The sequence below is a fragment of the Sander lucioperca genome, chromosome 11, assembly GCF_008315115.2.
Source record: "Sander lucioperca isolate FBNREF2018 chromosome 11, SLUC_FBN_1.2, whole genome shotgun sequence".
Lineage (NCBI taxonomy): Eukaryota > Metazoa > Chordata > Actinopteri > Perciformes > Percidae > Sander > Sander lucioperca.
Window position 1 is genome coordinate 31,375,730 of NC_050183.1, and position 19,749 is coordinate 31,395,478.

Genomic DNA, 19,749 nt, shown 5'->3' on the forward strand with positions numbered 1-19,749 from the left:
ACAAGAAATGTAATAAACAAAACTTGTGAAAAATTGTGGCGTAATCTACTACGTTTTGCCTATTTTATTTCAACGCATTCTCATGAACAGGTCTGTATGATATCGTACCAAGATGTATGTACACCAAAACGTATGATATCCTACGAAATTAGGAGACCGCCGGCTGGTCACGTGACGCCGGCTGGCTACGAGCTCCATGACGCCGGCAGTTGTTTAAAAGCCGCTACAGAGCTTTGTGACGCCGGCTACAAACCTCCGTTGTATCAGCGGTAGTTGGTGGTTCAGTTACCTGAAAATTAAAAAAAAGACATGGAATGCTTACGAATTACAGTGCTTAACTTTTCGTAGCTTTTTAAATGAATGGTTCATGAGAACAGGCTGTTTATTTAGTCTGCGCTGCTCCTTTTCAGTCTGTGCTCTTGCTCCCCTCAACACATTCTCACTCTCCCTTCACGTAAAATACAGGTGCTTGGTCATGTGGCTTTGGCGTTTGTTATTCTCGCTAAATGCGTCCTTTGGCATTTGTTAATCACGCTAAAAGTCTCCTTTAGCGTCGGGACTCTTGACATCACTTTTGACGCTCTGGCTCGGGACGTACAGACTGTCATGCGGTACAATAACGGGAGAGTTAAGTTTAGGAAAAGATCGTGGGTGGGGTTTTAAAGTGTATGTTTCTGTGACACGAGGGACAAGAATGGGACATGAACCCCGTCGCCTGGGTGAAAGTCCTGTGTTATTTGACCCATCCACCACCCCAACCAACCTCCTTACGCTGCATTTCGGTCTTTTATACTACTCGCTATCATTCTCGCTCTTAATACTATGGCGTTATATATGTGCCTCATTCCTGAGCGAGTAATTGTATGTTTTGAGCACAGAGAACTATGTTTTGCAAGCACATTACATTGCATTTTGAACAGATATTAACACTCGCAAAAAATAATTTCGTTTGAGCAAACAAAAACCTATTCCGTGCTCAATAATTTGCTATTATCCATATTAACGTGCAATAATAACCCCTCTCACGCAGTTTCCTCATGGGCTCTCTCAAAAACTCTTTCTCTGCACGCTGGTAGACGCTGCTGCGCTCCGGTCATGTCTCCCTCGCTCTCAACCTCTACACTCTGTGCACGCTCAACTCTAGACACACTCGCTCAAATTTTCACAGCATTACAAGTGTGCCACAAAACCCACCAATCGGAGAATTAAAGATTAATTCTGATTGTTGATGCTGTTCGTCTACAATTAGATTGCAAGTAGCAGGAAACAAAAATCTAGGAGGAACAGTCTTTTTCAGTCAACACCTGTTGGTCAGAATACTGGTGCAGCAAATACTGACTACAGTGGAGCTGTTCGACTAACGTTACTACTGGATTAAAACACATTTCGGTCAGTATTTTGTATTATTGACTTATATCACAGACATGTCTTAATATTTGTGTGTACTTTAATGCCATTGTTTTGTTTGACTCATATCTCCTTGTGTGACTAATGTTAGTTTGACTCATCCTTCACAAGCAATCTAGCTAATTTAGCACACAGCAGTGGAGCATAACATACGGTCTATGCAGCCGACATGTCATCTGAACAGGCCTCGCAGCACTGTAGCTAAGTTAGGTCTCGCAATGCGAGACTGAACAGCAGTAAGCCTACTTACATGTCACATTATAGCCACATGTAAGTAGTGTTTAATACTTCGGTTACATTACCATGTTTTATTAACCTGAATTTTGTTGATATATTAGCTTGCAAAGGAGCTATCCGTTGCTAACGCTAATTAATCTCAAAAAGCAGAAACATTAGCTAACTACTGCCAAGATATGGTTTCACTGGAGACCAGAGAGGTGTTGTAAGACTCATCAAGTGTTGTCATGTGTTTGCACTGTGCATAATATCCTTATTTATTTTTTAAATGTATTTAAAATGAAACCATATCTTGGCAGTAACGTTAGTTAGCTACTGCTTTTTGACATAAATTAGCTAACGTTAGCGTTAGCAACGGATAGCTACTTTGCAAGCCAATAAAACATAGCCTTGGCAAACAGAATTAAGGTTAATAAAACACGATAACTATGTAACCAGTATTACAAACTTCTTACATGTGGCTGTATTGTGACATTTTAGGTGTGATCGGATGACATGTTGGATGCATAGACTTTATTCATGCTGGGCTAACGTTAGATTGCTTGTGAAGGATGACGTTAGTCACACACGGAGATATGTTATTGTAATTCAAACAACACAACGGTGTTATGATTAACACAACTATTAAGGCATGTCTGTAATATACCAGTCGGTCAATAATATAAAATACTGTAGATCAGTGCTTTCCAACCTTTCTGGTCTGAGGTTCCCCCACAGCCCTGTCATATTAACTCACATACCCCGCCCTATCAATTCCCAATGTGTTCACATTATTTATTATATTAAAGTGAATATTCTTACATTTTCATGCAATTGAACTGTAAACATTTAGGTTGGTTTGGTCAGAAATTCTACTAGCTAGGCCTACTACTTGAAGTGTGGTTAATGTTTCAACATTAAGTCATCCATTACTTTTAGCTAATAATTTGAACTGTTAAAGATGCTGTAGGTAGGATTGGGAAGCTCCAGGACAAAACATTTTAACATCAACAACTTCTCAGTGCCTCCCCCCTTTCTGCTAAAGCCCAAAACGGTCTCCTAAGCCCCTCCCCCCACAAGGGAGAATGAATGTGTGTGCATGAGCAGTAAATGATGTGCAGTTAGACACCCCCCCTAGCCCTAATTGGTGCATCTGAACAGGGAGCTGTCGAATTTTGCAAATCACACTACAGGCTGTAGGTGATGCCAGAGGAGCCAGCTTTTTTTTTTTAAATTACCTGTTTCATGTAGTTCTACTCGAACATAGGGTCAGTTACAGCAAATATGACAGAAAGTTAGTTTTACAGTATAAGTCTTACCTACTGCACCTTTAAGTCAGTAGGCCTACTTTTAGCTATTTATTTCTACCATTGATTACTTCGCTATATGTTTAAACATCTGTGTTGAGCTGTTTTAGCTGATATATTGTTTTAAATAAATCATAATTTCAATTATTATTTTGATTAGTTAACCCCTGTCAACAGCAGAAATACCCCTTGCTGGAGAATCACTGCAGGTGTTGTGTTAAAGTTTCCTTGTAGGTATGCGTTTCCTAGGCACATATATAACGCCATATAATACTACGTCATCTTACAGTGCCGCGGTGACGCTGCTGCTCTGCCCGGTGTGTTCCATACAGAAGCTGAAGGGTGCTTTTTGTGTCGTATCTGACGCTGACAGACACTGACCAAGCATCCATATTTTACAAGTTGGGAGTGAGAACGGGTTGCTCCCCTCCACTCTCTTATTGTCCTCTGCCTCATTGCCTATAATGCCAGTACAAGCATGAGGATATGAGAATACCCACTGTGTGTATGAGGAACACCAGCTATTTGAAATGCTTTTATGTTCTCTTCAAAACAAATTTTGAAAATATGTTTTGAAAGCAAGAATGGCTTGTACTTGTGGGAAGCAGCGATCCACTCGTACCATTGCATGCCTTTGTAAGAAAACCTAAATCTCTAACTGCTGCCATAATATCACTGACCTCCTCCTATTCACAAATGTCATTTAACTGGTAAAAGAACACAATATACTGTATTTAATAAAAAGTTACAAAACGGCTCCATCTGTTATAAGCAGCCTGGACTATGGGCAGTGAATCATCCGCTCTCACAACACCCCACACCTGACATTTTCTAATCCTGTGGATGCACAAGGAAAATGAAGGACCTATTTTGGATTTGCACAGGTTCAATATGGATCACGCGCTGGTTGCCGTTCTTATTAGCACTAAGCCCACGGCCAAAACATATTTCTGAAAAGCCTTCTGTATTTGCAAGAAAAACCTGCGGGGCTTCTCAACCTAACACCTTGACATGGCATTAATGGGGAGGAAACGGCATATCTACCTGTGCACAAAACAGACCCTGAATTTGCCCTCAAAATACACTTTTAGAGGCAATCTGCTTTCCACAAAAAGGGGTCAAGCCAGGCAGAGAGATAACTAAATTGCTTTGCTACTGCTAGGCTGTATACTCTGCCTTGTTCCAACCAGGTCATAGAAAGCACATACCTCTCCACATACATTGAAAGCAGAGCAGGGGAGAGCAAATGAGAGTGGAGGAGGAAAAACGAAGATCAGAGAGGACCATAAAAGCATACTAAATTCTGGAGAACAGATTTTGATCTGAGGATAGTGAGATGGAACAACAAATTGTGATAAGAACAGCTTGCAAGTGGAGTTTCCACGCCTATATGCTTACAGCTGCCGTTACTCAACTGCACAGAAAAATACCCTTTTTATAAATATACATTTTTTTTATAGCATATATAAATGTATGTTATATATGCTGGCATTGCTTTGCTTTTTGAGATATTTTGTTGCTGTGTTCCACTCCATTCTTGTCATGCTTCTGTTTGCACCACTTTGTATTATACATCGGCGTGTGAACATCTTATCCGGTACTTTGATAAATGCCATTTGTGCATAACCCTTTGTAATGGATTCATAATAAAAGAGGGTGTGGTTAGATTCTAGGAGAGATGGCTGCAGCTGATTCCATTTGCCCTATGGAAAGAGCAGCAGTTGCTGACTGAATGAGGATTAGGAGTAGAAATGATGGGATTTTGATGCTGAAAAGCCCAGCTGAGAAGCAGCACAGCATGAGACCATGAAGCATAGCGGGAGAGGAGACACAGGCTGGGTTTCAGTGCCTGGAGCAGACAATGTCACATCTCCCACACAAAATAGCTGCATTGATTATTGCAGAATACGGAGCCGGGAACCCTGGCTTTCTCCTATACAATGCTGGAATGCCTGGTTAATGTTAACAAATTGACAGTCCATGTCTTTACGCTTTTATTTTGGCACCTCTGTCATTTCACAATCTTTTTTGTGTTCTTCTCTTGCTGTATCTCAAGGACATGACGCTTTCCCAGTTTCTTTTTTTAAATACTTCATACTAAAAGGATCTTGTGCGGTCATTTCAGCAATAATCCAATATGCAATAAAAAACAATAAGAGAAAAAGGAGATCTATTATGTTTTTCCATTGTGTTCCAAGTAAACACACAAAAAAAAAAAAAACACGTAAAAAATGTTGTAGTGGTAAAATGTCAGATGTTATTTTCACTGTCTGGGCTTGTTGTTCAGAAAAAGCGAGGTGCAGTCGTCAGAAAAATTCAAACATGCTTTTCTGTTTGAGCAACTGGCTCAGTGCAAAGAAACAGAAGTCACCAACGTGTAACCAACATTGCCGCGAAATGAATCGGTCTCCCCACACCCACGCTCCCAGAGCTCAATTGTAATGCCATGACACACTTTGCATCCACAATAGCACAGGACAACACACAGCCACTCAACCGCCATTTCGCCATTCTGCCCTCTGGACGCAGGGACAGGACACTAAGGTGCAAGGGAGATCGCTATGGCAAAAGCCTGGTGCCTGCAAAACACCCAGATAAAACCCATCAGTGCCACTTTGTCTGTGCTACCTGTCTGTGTTATTTTGTGTCATTCATGTCATTCTGTTATGTTTGTGTCCACTGGAGGCTAAGAGAGAACATAATCTGCTGGTGGTTGAGAGATCTATATCCACGCCGTATGTCCTTCTTTCGGCCAGATGTCCGTTACCTTCTGCTTTCTTTGTGTTGGAATTTTAAACTCCGGTGGATTTTATGAGGACTATGGTTAACTGCTCCTCAGATCTCTGCAGGGTAAATCCAGACAGCTAGACTATCTGTCTGATCTGAGTTTTCTGTTGCACGACTAAAACAACTTTTGAACGTCCACCAAAACAAGTTCCTTCGCGAGGCTATTTTGCAGAGGCACTGTGACTCTGTCTGGCGCTTAGCACCACCCATTGCGATTATGACTGGTTTAAAGCCAATAAACCAGAGCACGTTTCTCGCCCCATCCCGGAATGCTGTGTGGACTAGCCAGACCCTCCTACGCAGCGCTGTGGAGGAAGGTCTGGCAATGGGAGATTAGTTGAGAGACAACAGGAGAGTCAACCCTGGTCTCATTCTCATAAGAGGATGCCTCATAAATAGGGTCCTCAACATGCCTCACTCTCAGACACATTCTCCTCTATGTCACTTCCCTGTCGAAGAGCTGAGACAAAACCTCATTGGCAAAAAAAACTTTGCTTAAAGGTCATTTTCAATGGAGAGAGTATAAAGAGAGAGCCCACAAAGCACCAAGAGAAATGGTTTAGAAGGCTGCAGTACAAACTTTTATGTTTGTCCCTCCCCTGTGTTGTGTGAAGTATCAATGTCCTCGCAGGAACTATATTCCCCCTCATTCACAGTGTGGGACATATCAGGGGTTCTCGCAATACTACAGGTATGGTTATGGCAGGTACAATTTTATCATTCATAGATAACATGTCAAATTGATAATAATATTCAAAGAGTAACCGACAAGGGTGACATAGTTAAATTCCTATTTCTGGCTGTTGCATCCTTTAACCCTCCTGTTGTCCTTGGGTCAAACTTGACCCATTTTCAAAATGTTTCTATATCAGAAATTTGGGTTTCTTTCAACCAAATTGTCAAAACAAAATAACGTGGATGGTTCCATACAACGCTGTTCACAAGTAAAAATAAATGATCAGTTCACTACTTTCAGTTAATTTGGGTGTTTAATTCCATTTTATAGCTTTTTTTAATGTCGGAAAAGTTACAAAAACGTGGGGGAAAAAACAACGAAAACGTTAAAAATCATAGAAAAAAATCGACAAAAACATCGGAAAAAGTGACAAAACACTTGGGAAAAAATTACCAAACCTGTCGGGAAAAGCGACAAAAGTGTCAAAAAAGATGACCAAAAAGTTTTCATTTAAAATGTTGACCCAGAAAAACAAAAAGTTGCATGGTCGATGACAAGACAACACAAGAGTTAAGGTGAGATTACAGAAATACAACCAATTACAGTAGGGATGAATGCACGTACTCGTTGCATGTGACAAAATGCCTTTGTCCTACAGAAACCAAGTGCTACACAGAAAAAAAGAGCTGCATAGAAAAAAGAGCCCATGCCCCCTAAACTCTACTGCCAAGATGTTACGAGTTACTGTTACTTTTACTTCATAAAGATAATCAATTGTGATGTTTTTCTCTCAGCATTTGGTCTGAAGACTTCAAAAAAACATTCGACTGGCAAACTAGCAACAGGTGGTGTGTACAATTAGTGTTTCCGTTCGTCATAGATAAGTGGTGTTCAATGGTTTACCTACGCACCTGGATAAGCGCTGCTGCACTCAGTTTGGTGCGTGCGGTAAATGCTATGTAAAAGGAGTTTACTGCAGATGGTGGAGCCGTCTGCTGTTATAACTCACTTAGTTGATAAGAACACTCACCATCACCTACCTTTCTTGTCACTGGCTGTTGCCATAGTGATACAAGGAAATGAGAATTTGCTTGGTGTGTGAGCAGCTTTGAGAACAAGCCAAAGTCAGCTTTGTAACCACTTAGATCTACATAACTAAACAGTCGCACCAGGATTTCACGGCCTTTTTTTGAGATTGTTGCAGCCCAAAATGCCTGATTTTGCAGGAGCTTTTGTAAAAAATTGCGATAAAAGGTCTGATGTCTTTTGTATTGTTTGTTGCAATGAAGTTGCGGGAGACAGTGAAAGTTGCGAAAAAAGTTGCTATTTTTTTTTTTTGTATAGTTCTTTCAAAATAAAAAGGTAACTTGTTTTGGGGAGAATAAAACTACTCTGGGCTGAGATTTCCTAGTAACCTTACCAAAAAGGCTCAGGATGCTGCAAATGTTTGAATAATATGAAAATGGCTGGTGGATTTAAGACAAAAAATAATAATGTATTGAATGAATCAAATCTGAACATATCTGTCACTGTCAGTGGCTTGTTGATCTTTACATTGTTAGTTAATTTCCTAACCTGGCCTGGGACATATTCATACGGTTTGATAAAGTACTTATTGGACTTTAACTTATCATTGCACTTACAATAACGAGCGCAACTGTCCTCAATTTAGGTCATCGTGTCATCTCATCTTCGGTTTTTCCTGCATCCACCGTGTGCGTTGTTTGTGTGTGTGTGTGTGTGTGTGTGTGTGTGTGTGTGTGTGTGTCTGTGTGTGTGTCTGTGTGTGTGTGCGTGCGCGCGTCAGTCGCGGGGGGAACAGAGCAGCAGCCCCACCCGCTGCAGAGAGCCGACAGCCAGGATTGAAACGGCAGCAACTTCAGCAACTTTTATATTCGTTACAGCATACATTGATGTTAAAATGTATACACATTGGCAGGACGGTCTGAAATTTTTTGCACAGTCTTTCGCTGTACGTTTTGTTGGTAAATGTGAGATGTTTAGCAGCAACCATTGCTCTTCAAAATAGTCCCGGGAAGGATCTTGTTTTGGTTTAACATTTGCACCCCGCAAAAGAAAATGCCACATACAAAATTAAATTAACTGTTCACACAATACAGTAATGTGAGCTATTTAAATTAGCTGGATACATGGTTAAACGTAATTTGCTCTTAGTAGTTTATCGCCGTGTGTACTTCTCCAATCCCCGCCAGCTCCCAAAACTTCCCAGTTAGATTGCAAATGTCGTGAACACATTCTTTGTAAATCTTTACAACCATTCCCGAACGAACCAAGCAGACCTGCCTTGTTGCACGATCCAAATTTTCCTTAAAACTTGCCATTTTCAGCTTGTAACGTTGCTCAGAGGTTCCAGTTAATGTTGCTCAAAGAAAGCGGAAAGTGAGCATGGGCGAAATCTACGGAGGCCTGTGTCACGCACGAGTATAGCTGAAGCTTCACAGAGCCCGTTCGCGGAGCTCCATGGGCAGGCAGCTGGCTTGAAAAGCACTGCAAGCTCGCGATCTGCAACAATAGTTCCTCCTGTCTGAACCGGGGGTCAGTCAGATCCGGGCTCAGAAGAGGAGTTTTTTGTGCACCAAAATCGGCGAATAGCAGATGTAACTACACATGAGTGTAGTTAGCATCTTTTATTTTTTTGTTAGCTTGTAACTGGCAGTGGCTGACAGCGACGAAGACAGTGTGTTTTCGCTTGGACTGACAGTTCGCTACGCGCTGGTGGTTTCAGTTTTCCTTGCAGGCTTTTGCATATTAAACAGACATTGGTTTACGGATTAGTGACATACATAATCAAACTTGCTCGGGATATGTTTAAATCTTAGATTTGTGCATAGACATCGCTCCCTTCAGCAGAAGAATGTGAAAACACCTCTCTTATGACAAACTGATAATGGTCAAGGTCTGACATTTTAGGTGACATAAACATAAGAAAAACACATTTTTAAGTGCAGGTGGACTTTAACATTGGGAGACAGGGAGAACAGAGATTTATTATTGAAACATTAAACTTGTATTAATTTCTTTTGACATGATATGTCAAACATTAGCAAGCCATTGCCCATTTACACATCCAGCAGACACAGAGCAACACTAGCATTCATTTTGAGTTTCTGGCCACCAGATTGATAAATGAAGAATGAAAGTCCAATGTTAATAATATTATGAGAATTGACATCATATATGGTATCATTATCATTAACAAATGTCTTGGCAAGATAATTATCAAGATTGTTATTTATAATAATATTACATTATCAAGTACTGTACATTTTAACACAATGTATTTTATTATTTCATTTCATTTGATGAATCCAGTGCGCTCTCCTAACAGGATTCAATAAAAATCACATGTGGCTGGAAAACATTTAATAAATCTAATTGATTTTTTAGGTTTATCTCAATAGTGGGTGCTTAATGTTCATTGCTTCCCACAATGACAAAAAAATGAATGCCAGCAGTATTTGCTGAAAGATGCCTGCCTCTCAAAATAACACCATGAATAATCTACCGTAACTTCAAATGCCAATAGGGTGTTATAAAGACTCTGGTGTGTCTTAATATGATTGAATTATTCTTCAAAGATCTCTTGATGCAGAACCTCAGTGGAACAGGCAATTACAATGCCATGCGTGAAATCTACAAGAAATGCAGGGACTGTTTTCCAGCCTTATTACAAGGTAATACACAAATGTGATTTACTTTGTACTTGTCTCAGCACTAAAGATGCATATTTACCAGGATGTGTTAATATTTTCTATTCACAATCAAGAAATGCACTACATTTCTTAATTGTAAATAGAAAATATGGATGTTGGATGAATGGATGGGTAAAAGGGGGAATTCATGTCATAGCATTTAAGCACAGAGAACAGGGTATTTTCAATAATTTATGTAATCAATATGACGTCCCAGAGTTTTCATTTTCTCTTTTATTTACAACTCTGTGCAAGCATATGGTGTTCCTTGGGAATGCCCACTCCCCACACACACGTGGCATAACCTAGATAGATAGATAGATAGATAGATAGTCTTTTTGTCAATGTACATGGAATCATACAGAAACTGTTTTTAAGTCTGTTTGTCCGGCTCTTTGTGCATCTGTACCACCTGCCAGAGGGCAGAAGGTTGAACAAGTGCTGTCCAAGGTGGGAAGGGTCTTTAATTATATGCCTTGCCCTGCTGAGACACAGAGAGTTGAAGATGTCAGTGGGCATCCAATTGTTCTCTGGGCAGTGTTGTAGAGCTTTCCTGTCTGCAGCTGAGCAGTTGGCGTACCACACCGTGATATGGTATGTCAGTGTACTCTCAATGGTGGAGCAGTAGAAGGCCACCAAGAGCTTCCACAAAGATCCTCCACTATGGGGGTTGAAGGAGGAATCCCCCTTGACCCATTCCTTGTTGATATAGAACGGGACGGGGCTTATCCTATGCCTGCTGTACACCATCTCCTTGGTTTTAATGGTGTTAAGTGCCAGGTTGTTTGCAGAGCACCACACAGACAGCTTCTGAACCTCATCCCTATAGACCCTTTGCAAACACGTGACCACGACCACGTGACGACGCCATGACGGAAGGCAGAATCACCGGAAGCACAAGCTAAACAGTATAGTAGACAAGCGGAAAGTTTCATTAAGTTTCAATCAGTTTAAAATAAATAACACTAAATAAACTGTAATAATAATACTATCTTCTTCTTTATGGCTTCTTCTATTGAACAACAAGTTGTCATGCTGTTATTGGTCGAGGTAGGGCATCTGGTAGGTGCTCACAAAGAGCGGTACTTGGAGAAGTTGGAGATCGCAGGATTGGATACCGACCCTTACCTTCTTCCTCCCTCCGTTTTCACAGACCTCATTAAATCGCAGAGTCTGCCCGACTTAAGTCCACACGATCTGTACCACTATGTGGTAAACGGGGTATCCCCATACACTGGTGATCTCAAAGCTTTTAAACACATCGAGGATTATGGCGTTGCATAACACCGAGCCAGTTAGCTGCCCTCTGAGCCAAGCCAACTACTGTATAACACAGCTTTGACTCACACGACAGATCACGATCAAACTGTAAATGTGAATAACTTGTACTAACATTTGAGTTTCCCTTTGTATTAATGGCAACCTCTGAGCAGGCTAGTGTATTTCAACAGCTGACTTCGGGTATAAAAAACACAAGTTATCTTGGAAGCTAACGTTAGCTAGCAATCACCTGTTGAGCTCCATGCAAAGTCTGCAGCCAGCAGCAACAAACTCCCAAAAGAGCCACACAAAGTGAAACTGAAGGGAAGTTGTGCACCATTCAAATATGAAGACAAACGGAGTCGGTGTGGTCTGTTGTTATCACTTTAAGATAATTAAACTTAACTAACCTAACTTAATGGAAGCGGTTTAGGCAGGCTAACGCTCTAGCATTACGTAGCTAATAGTTAGCTCTACGTTAAGAGTGATTTAATATGGGCCAGTCTGTGATACATTAAATATCAAAGGAACCTTAGAAGTGTATTCCCCTTGTTAACACAATGACTCAAACCAGACATAACACAAAGCCTACAGAAGCCCAAGAAACAACCATTTTAATATATGAGCGAACACGAACACGTACGCCGTCCGTCTACAGCATAGCAATTCCGCCGTCCGTCATGGCGTTCATAATTTGCGCAAGTATATCGTGACATCAACGTGCAAAGGGTCTATATCCAGACTCATTGCCTCCATTTATAAGACCCACCACAGTGGTGTCATCTGCACATTTTATGTAAGTATTAGAGTAGAGTAGATTGGATGACAGTCATGTGTACATATAAAGTATAGGAGAGGGCTTAGCACACAGCACTGAGGGGAGCTGGTGCTGAGTGTGACTAGTAACTAGTGTGTGGAACCAGATATACAGGACAGAAGAAATGACACATCACACATTTATCTTGTAATTCATCAGTATGTGGCTCACAGGCGTGTCCAGTGTGGCTGGTGACCTTGGTGAGATCTGTTAGGATTCTGTCTGGCACAATGTAACCCTACAACGTAAACTCCTAAAAGAAGCCTAAAGGAAGAGTGATACCACTCTCCTGTTCATTAAATGTACGTGCAACAGCCAGTTCACTTAGCATAAAGACTAGAAACCGGTGTAAAGAACTAGCCTAGTAAGCACCTCTACATCTCACTAACAAACATATACAAAAGTGTATTGTAAAATGCGCAATTCATCTGTGTTTAAGTGACTAATGGGAACAAAAATCTTTGAAATTGGTCATGTATTGAGTGAGAACACTATAATCCGCACCTGCTATGCGGTCTGCATAATCCTATTGGGGAAATGCGCACCGTCAATGTACTTCCACTAAAAGTACTTGGTTTGCCACTAACAGGCTCAGATTGTCATTGTTAGTGTGTCACATGGAGGGAGACAGCCCTGGTCCATACTGCTGACATTTGCCTACATTTTTAATTGTTATTTACATCTGTACATTTTGTTGAGCAGGAGAGGAGAACCTCCCCTGTGTTTCTGCTAGTAGTGCTCTGCTGTGGTGGCCGGCACGGCGATAAAACATCGAAGAACAGTAGTTGCTGGATGTAACGTTAACTTCAGTTCTATAAGTAAGAGCGAATGAGACTGCGCCAGGACACAGGAGAGAGATTTGACCCATGACCAGATTATAATAGTAATATTGCAGCGCAGTGATGATACAGACACTTCATACACAAGATGTATGTAACGCCGATGACCTGACAATGTAGCCTGACAAGCCAGACCCACAGCAAGATGTTGGGTCTGGGAACTCACCATTGGCAGGGCTCAATCCGAGGGGCGGGATAAACGGTTGTCTTTCAAGTTCCCTCTGCACTCATGGCCAACCAGAGCAACGCTAGTTGAAACTTTTGCCGTGTCCGGTCGACAAAACTCCTAACACATCTTCCTTTTTTAGGAGTGATTTCAGTATTTAACTCCAAGTCTTCCAGAGTTGCGGCTAAAACTAGACAAATGTATATATATATATATATATATATATATATATATATATATATATATATATATTCATTCATATATTACAGTGTTTCCCATACATTGATTTATTGGCTCTTGTGGGAATTATTGGAATTGTTGGGTCTTTGTAAATTATAGAGTGTGGTCTAGACCTACTATATCTGTAAAGTGTCTTGAGATAACTCTTGTTATGATTTGACACTATAAATAGAATTGAAATTGAATTTGTGGCAGCCCGCCACACTATCAACATTTGATACTGATATATATTTTGAAAGACAGTAATGGGGGTACACTAAAGCCTAAAACCTTTTATCTTTAACTTTCGTGAATATGCACAGATAGATTTCTAACACAAAATTATTTTCTTGTTCCTTATCGAGGTAGAAATTGAAGTCCTTCTGCTTGGTAATATTCTCAACTATTAAAGAGTATTACAGTGGTGTTAGCAAGTGAGCCTGCCTGTCTCAAGTGTATGATGAGTAAGGATTCCTCCAGAGAAGCCAAAGCCTGCAGCAAATCCTCTGTCTAATTTCTCTGGCCAGCATGAAGCCTATTCTCTCCAGCCTTCTCCTGGCCCTCTGGGGGGAACTGGATCAGTATCTAATAAACCACCTTCTATTACCCCTTCCTCCACTATTTGCACTCTACAGCTAACTGGAGAACACAATCAAGTACCTCTGTCTTCCATTTTCTGTAGACCCTTGGGCCCTTGAAGGTTTCACTGAGGTTACCATGCAGCAACACTCTGAAAAAAGACAAGATTATGAAGCCACTTTCTCTTTAGATTTAACAGGCTTAGATTTTTCTCTGTCAGGTCTAATCCCTCCAAAATTTGGGACATGAGAGCGTGATTTCTAAAAATGCTAATAATGTGCTTCATGCACAAATAGTGAGAAATTACAATTTCCGACCATGAAAGGATTACGTCAAGGAGACATGACTAGCAACAGGCAGCAGTTTGACATTGACATATCACAGTAGATAATTAAATATGTTTGGGTCAATTTAACCATTACATTGTACCATATCCTTTACTCATAGGTGCCAATTTTGGGTAGCAGCCACAGGGAAATCATACTGTGAAGGAAACTGGAAACTGTAAAGTCTTCCAATGAAGACAAATTGTGGAATGTACATGGTGTTAAAGCAGCAAGTGCTTTCTGCTTATGCCTACTATACACTAGAAGAATTTGAACAGACTTTGAAAAGACTAAAGTCTGACACCATCTCACATCTAAAGACAACCATCTCACATCTAATGTTAAAAGATGATTTTGCAGGGTCACAAATTGCAAGACTACAACTAGATTTGTTTTGAAAAATGTAACCAAGCTAGCTAGGTACCGCTAGCATTAGCTGGTAATATAAGGGAAAGTTTGCAGATTTTCTGTTCTGCCGTACATGCAGATGAATGTCTCCAGTACCTGGAGGTCTGCGTTTATCCGCCGGTAAATCTCCGCTGGATGACTCACTTCAGAAGGGTTGAAAATCTACAACTTTTCCTATTTAGCGTTTTAGCTTAGCAACCTTTAGCTTAGCAACCATGAACAACACTGGCTCTAGCCATTTGCTGCTTCCTGTTTGGTGCTGGAGGGAGCACACCCATTGGCTGTTGACAATGTTCACGTGATTTAACTTCACTACCATGACTTAATGGAATTGCTTGAAAAGTTGTTTGGAGTAAGGTTGGCATAAGTTGTATTACTTTGTTGCTTATTTAAATAGCATCTTGTGTACCAACATGAACATGCAGAGGCAAGTTACATTCTGTCCCACCAACATCATTTTTTAGTCTACATGAAAGCTGCTGTAGCAGTTGGAAGGAGCAGTTAACAAAGATTTTCACAAACTTTGGAAAGTAGCCTAAGTATGGACTTCATTTTAAACTTCTTGGGAAATTCCAAGTTTTTAAATTGTCAAGAATGAATAAAGGTCTTTTGAATTCACAACAAAGTGTCTTCAATCTTCTTTGATTTTACAATGTGAGGTATTTTTAATCAATAATTGTAGTTGGTGCTGAATATGTGGTGAAACCTGATGTTGTATTTTTTGCAGTGCAGCCATTGTTGTGTCCCAGGGGACATTATCTGTGGTCAGCTAACCCTATGAAACTCTGGGGAGCTCTACGTTCCATCATGCAGCTGTCCCCTGTAGAGGTTAGATAACAGATGATTTCATAACCTCCCATAGTCCTCAAATAACGTGGCAAATCTTAACCCTTGCAGCATGTCGATTAGTCAGACGCTTGGTTTCACACTGCTGAAGATCTAACTTTGATTGTCACAGCTGTTAAAAAATGGTTTGCAGTTGTTTTTCTGCACATTCTGACCGATCCACAATGCCCGTCCGTCTTTTAAATCCATTTGTTCTCATGGAATGTAATTATTGCTGCATCTCAGAAATAATTATCCTTACCTTAGGTTAGATATGACACACCCGCACACGCACACGCACACAAACACACACACACACACACACACACACACTACAATAATCTGCCACAAGCCCAGAAAGGTTAGAAAATGTAGTGTAACTACTAGTTTGATCATTTCTAATACCCTTCCTAGCAATGTTTTAATAAATGTTATGTTTCTAGACATATTTTCTTTCTTTGTGTGTTTTACAAGTTTTTTTTATTTAAGATAAAAATACATTCAAAAATAGGACATACTGTAATACATATTATTTTATTAGCCTTCTCGAAGGCGCAGACCTGTCCAGCTTCCTCCCTGTCAACTCCCTAAACAATTATGCTAAATGTATGCTATTTTAATTGTTTCTACAATTTATGCTGTATTTTTTGGACAAGATAGTAACATACGACCATGAGACACTAATGAGGATAGTAAAATCAGCCCATCACTATGAACTCTCCTCTTGCTGATTCGGCTACTGGCTGATTGAGATCTTTAAATGTAAACATCAAAGAAAAATCAGGGAAAAAGTAGAAAAGATAAACTTCAGCTACGACCCCCACTCAATTAAAAGCTAGACCATCTCTATGTCCATCTCTGCATCAGAGGAGGCATCGATGCAAGTGTGAAGGGACTAAACACCAGCTGAGATCCCGATCACACTGATGTTCTCGGCCAAGCATATTGCTAGCCAATGTTCAGGAGTTGGTTAATAAACCTGATAATCTCCGTGCCCATATCATTTTTCAGTGGGATATCAGGAACTGTAATGGCCTTTGTCTCACCAAAATTTGGCTCAATCCTGGAATACCTACCGGACAGCGCCATTCAACCAGGGGACTCATCTTCCATATTTTAACATGCAAATGAGCCACAGTGTTGAACTTTACTATAGATATGGGCACTGTTGTTGATTTTTTTCAATTCCATAAACACTGTCTTGCTGCAGTAATTACACAGTAGGCTAGTGTACCAAATACGTTGGTACGGCTGAAGATTGGGTTTACATGAGATATTGGGGAGTGATGATAAAGTAGCTTCCCCCTGGCTGGAGCCTGCAGGTGGATTCTGGGGTGGGGGTGGGGCTTACAGAGCAGTCAGCATTACGGGAGCAGGGCAGCAGTGCCATTGACGAACATCTTAAATAGACCTCCAAATTGATTGGGTTTGTTTGGTAAATTATACAGAGTGTGAAGTGTGTCATACTGTATGTGTATACAGCGGTGCAGCTTGAGTTGCCTCCCTGAACTAGCTCGCAGGCGTTGCCCCATTTTTGAGCCAAAAGCGATCTCTGTGCACACAAGTGTTTTTAGCTCCAATAGAAGAACAAATCTTTGTTAAAACTAACACGCCCAAACCGCATATCTCGTCAACATTCTCAGTCAGTGTTGCCAAAGGTCTCCATTTGCAGACGTTGAGACGGGGAATTAAATTACTCTTCTTGAAAGACAAATAAGTTTGCTAAGTATCTACTTTAAGTATGTGCTTAATACAACAGTTAAACAACTTGTCAAATCACTGTGTCGTGTTAAACAAGTCACATTTAAAAAGGGACATTTAATGAATATTTCCCTATTAACATGGATATTCTGCTATTCCGCTAGTTCAGCTCTACCTTCCAACCTTACCTTCATTAGCATATAAGGTATTACGATTGTTAAAGCACAAGGAAATTAAACATCTTATTTTAGGATAATTAATGGAATTAGTTTTTGAGGAACATCAGGTTATTAATGTGCTAATTTAATCCTGTCAATTAAATGGGATTATTCATGTTATTTATTTAAAGTGCCAGCCAGCCAGACAAAGATGGAGAGCGAGAGACAGAGAGATGGGGGGGGGTGAAGTGGAATATGCAGTGTCAGTCCAGCAGCGATTCAATCACACAATCTGAGGACTTGTCTCTGGAACAGATAGTTTGATAATAAACTAATTATGATACATAGCTGTGCGCTTGACACCTGATTTTATCTTGACGAGGAGGATGTTCCAATGCGTTCCAACTGGTAAGGAAGATCCAAGTCGGTCTGTCCTATGGTATTCATATAGAAACTTTAACCAAAAACCCATCCAAACAATGGCAAACTGATCACCTGTTCAGCACAATGTTCATCACCCTTTTTTTTATTAGCCTGATTTGGGTCTTATAGCAAATTCAAAGGAAGGCAGGTTTGATACTTGATTTGAAAACTAAGTCGTCAAAGTGGTTTGAACACATGCAGCAGAACTCAGGGCAATAGATTAGTAGCTTTGCTTGACATCTTTCCATAGTCCAGTCAGTATGATTAGTGGTTTGAACTTAAATCTTTCAAAGCAGATTGAACGTAATTAGAGGTGGTTGTACAAAATGCAGGCAAGACAAATGGATCCTCTACTTGGGCAATATGTATATGTCTTTTTCTCCTTTATTATTCTACCATGCTGCATTCATCTATTGCTGCCTGCTGTATTCAAACCCGCTGTCTTCTTTAGGCTTTTTATATTCGGTCAGTTGTCATTAGTCAGAGTGGACGTGTTCCTGCTTTAGATGCCGGATGGGCAAACTTTACAGAAGTCTGGCAAACCCTGTCTGGTTGTCACTCTTTACTTTGCTAGGCCAACTTATCCCACATGTTAAATCATTTCAACAGGAGTAAATTTTTTATATGCCCCAGTTCCTCGCATGTAGAACAAAATGCTTGTGAAAATGACTCAAATAAAAGTATAAGCAGATATGTCATAATGGTAATGTTTGTGGTCAAATGTAGTACATAAAAAACAAGCCAAATGCAAGTATGTGAATGCAGCTGTTTATATATTAAAGTATAGAAGTGCTCTCAATGATAAGCACAACCACATTACTCCCTTTTCCCATATTGTCCTTACTCCTCTGTTACAGAAAGTGGTTTCAAACAGTTCCTTCCAAGGCCTCTTCTCACCACCGAGTTTGTCTTAATCCTGTGGATTGCGGTGTAATGGCGATGAAGCACCTCTCTGTAGCGGCTGAGATCCTGTGTTTGCCGATCTGTTTTCCCCACAGGGTCCCCCAGCAGAGCTCATTTAGCAGCCTGATGATTTGTAATTAAGAGTTGCGCTGGATGGCATTACCGGTGCCCAGTTAGTTCCTGCATTCTGATTTCTATTGGAGAGACTACTAATGAGTTAATTAGTCTGCTGGCAGGGACGGGGTGGGGTATAGTGTGGTGGATAAGGACACGCCAGATGTTTGTTGACATCGAGTGAATTGGGTTTGCATGTATGCATGTCTGTGTGTTTGGGCAGATGCAGTCATTGTCACACTCAGAGCAGTAGCTTAACTAGCCTTTTACAGTAGCGTATAGCATATCCAGCAGCAGTTGGAGAGATGAGACACAACCTCTCGGTGGCTTTATTGTACGTGGCCAAACGAGAAAGACCGATTGCAAGGGGAATTTCCCAAAAAATGGAAGGGGAAACACAGTTAATTTAATCTTAAAGCTGTATTAATTGATTTTTGGCCACTTTTAGGCAGCTCAGGGGACAATGCTAGTGTATGGAAAGAAACATATATTTAGTCTGCTACTAGAAAGAAGGGGAACTAAGTACTTTCACTTTTAAGGGACCGGGTCATGTGAAATGTTTTGATGTTTGATATTTTTTATTCCTTTATGTGAGGTTACAATGCAGCTGAATGTTAGCTAAAGTTACAGTAAATAGTGAAGCTTTGTGAAGCATTTTCTTTATTTTCTGAGAATAGATGGCGCTCTCTGTCAACAAAGGGTCAAAAGCACACTGAAATGCCATTCCTTGAGCCTTTTATTGGTTATAAAGCTTCATTTGGACATCACTACCAGTAACTGATTTCATTGGCCACTTGGGGGCCAGTGGAATTGGCTTATATAATTTACACGTTATCACTTATTAAAGTTGTTATGACTAATGTGTTCACAAACAGTTGCCAAATGTATACATCAAGCAGACACAG

General features: G+C 40.5%; 1 long non-coding RNA gene across 1 annotated transcript; it reads right to left on the minus strand.

Moving 5' to 3' along the window:
* Positions 1-983: 983 nt before the first annotated feature.
* Positions 984-19,380, minus strand: LOC116058845. Its single transcript, XR_004107135.1, has 4 exons — positions 19,371-19,380; positions 10,912-10,916; positions 5,760-5,764; positions 984-1,087 (listed from the first exon to the last, which is right to left on the minus strand). It is a non-coding gene; the product is annotated as an uncharacterized LOC116058845 (long non-coding RNA).
* Positions 19,381-19,749: the final 369 nt, after the last annotated feature.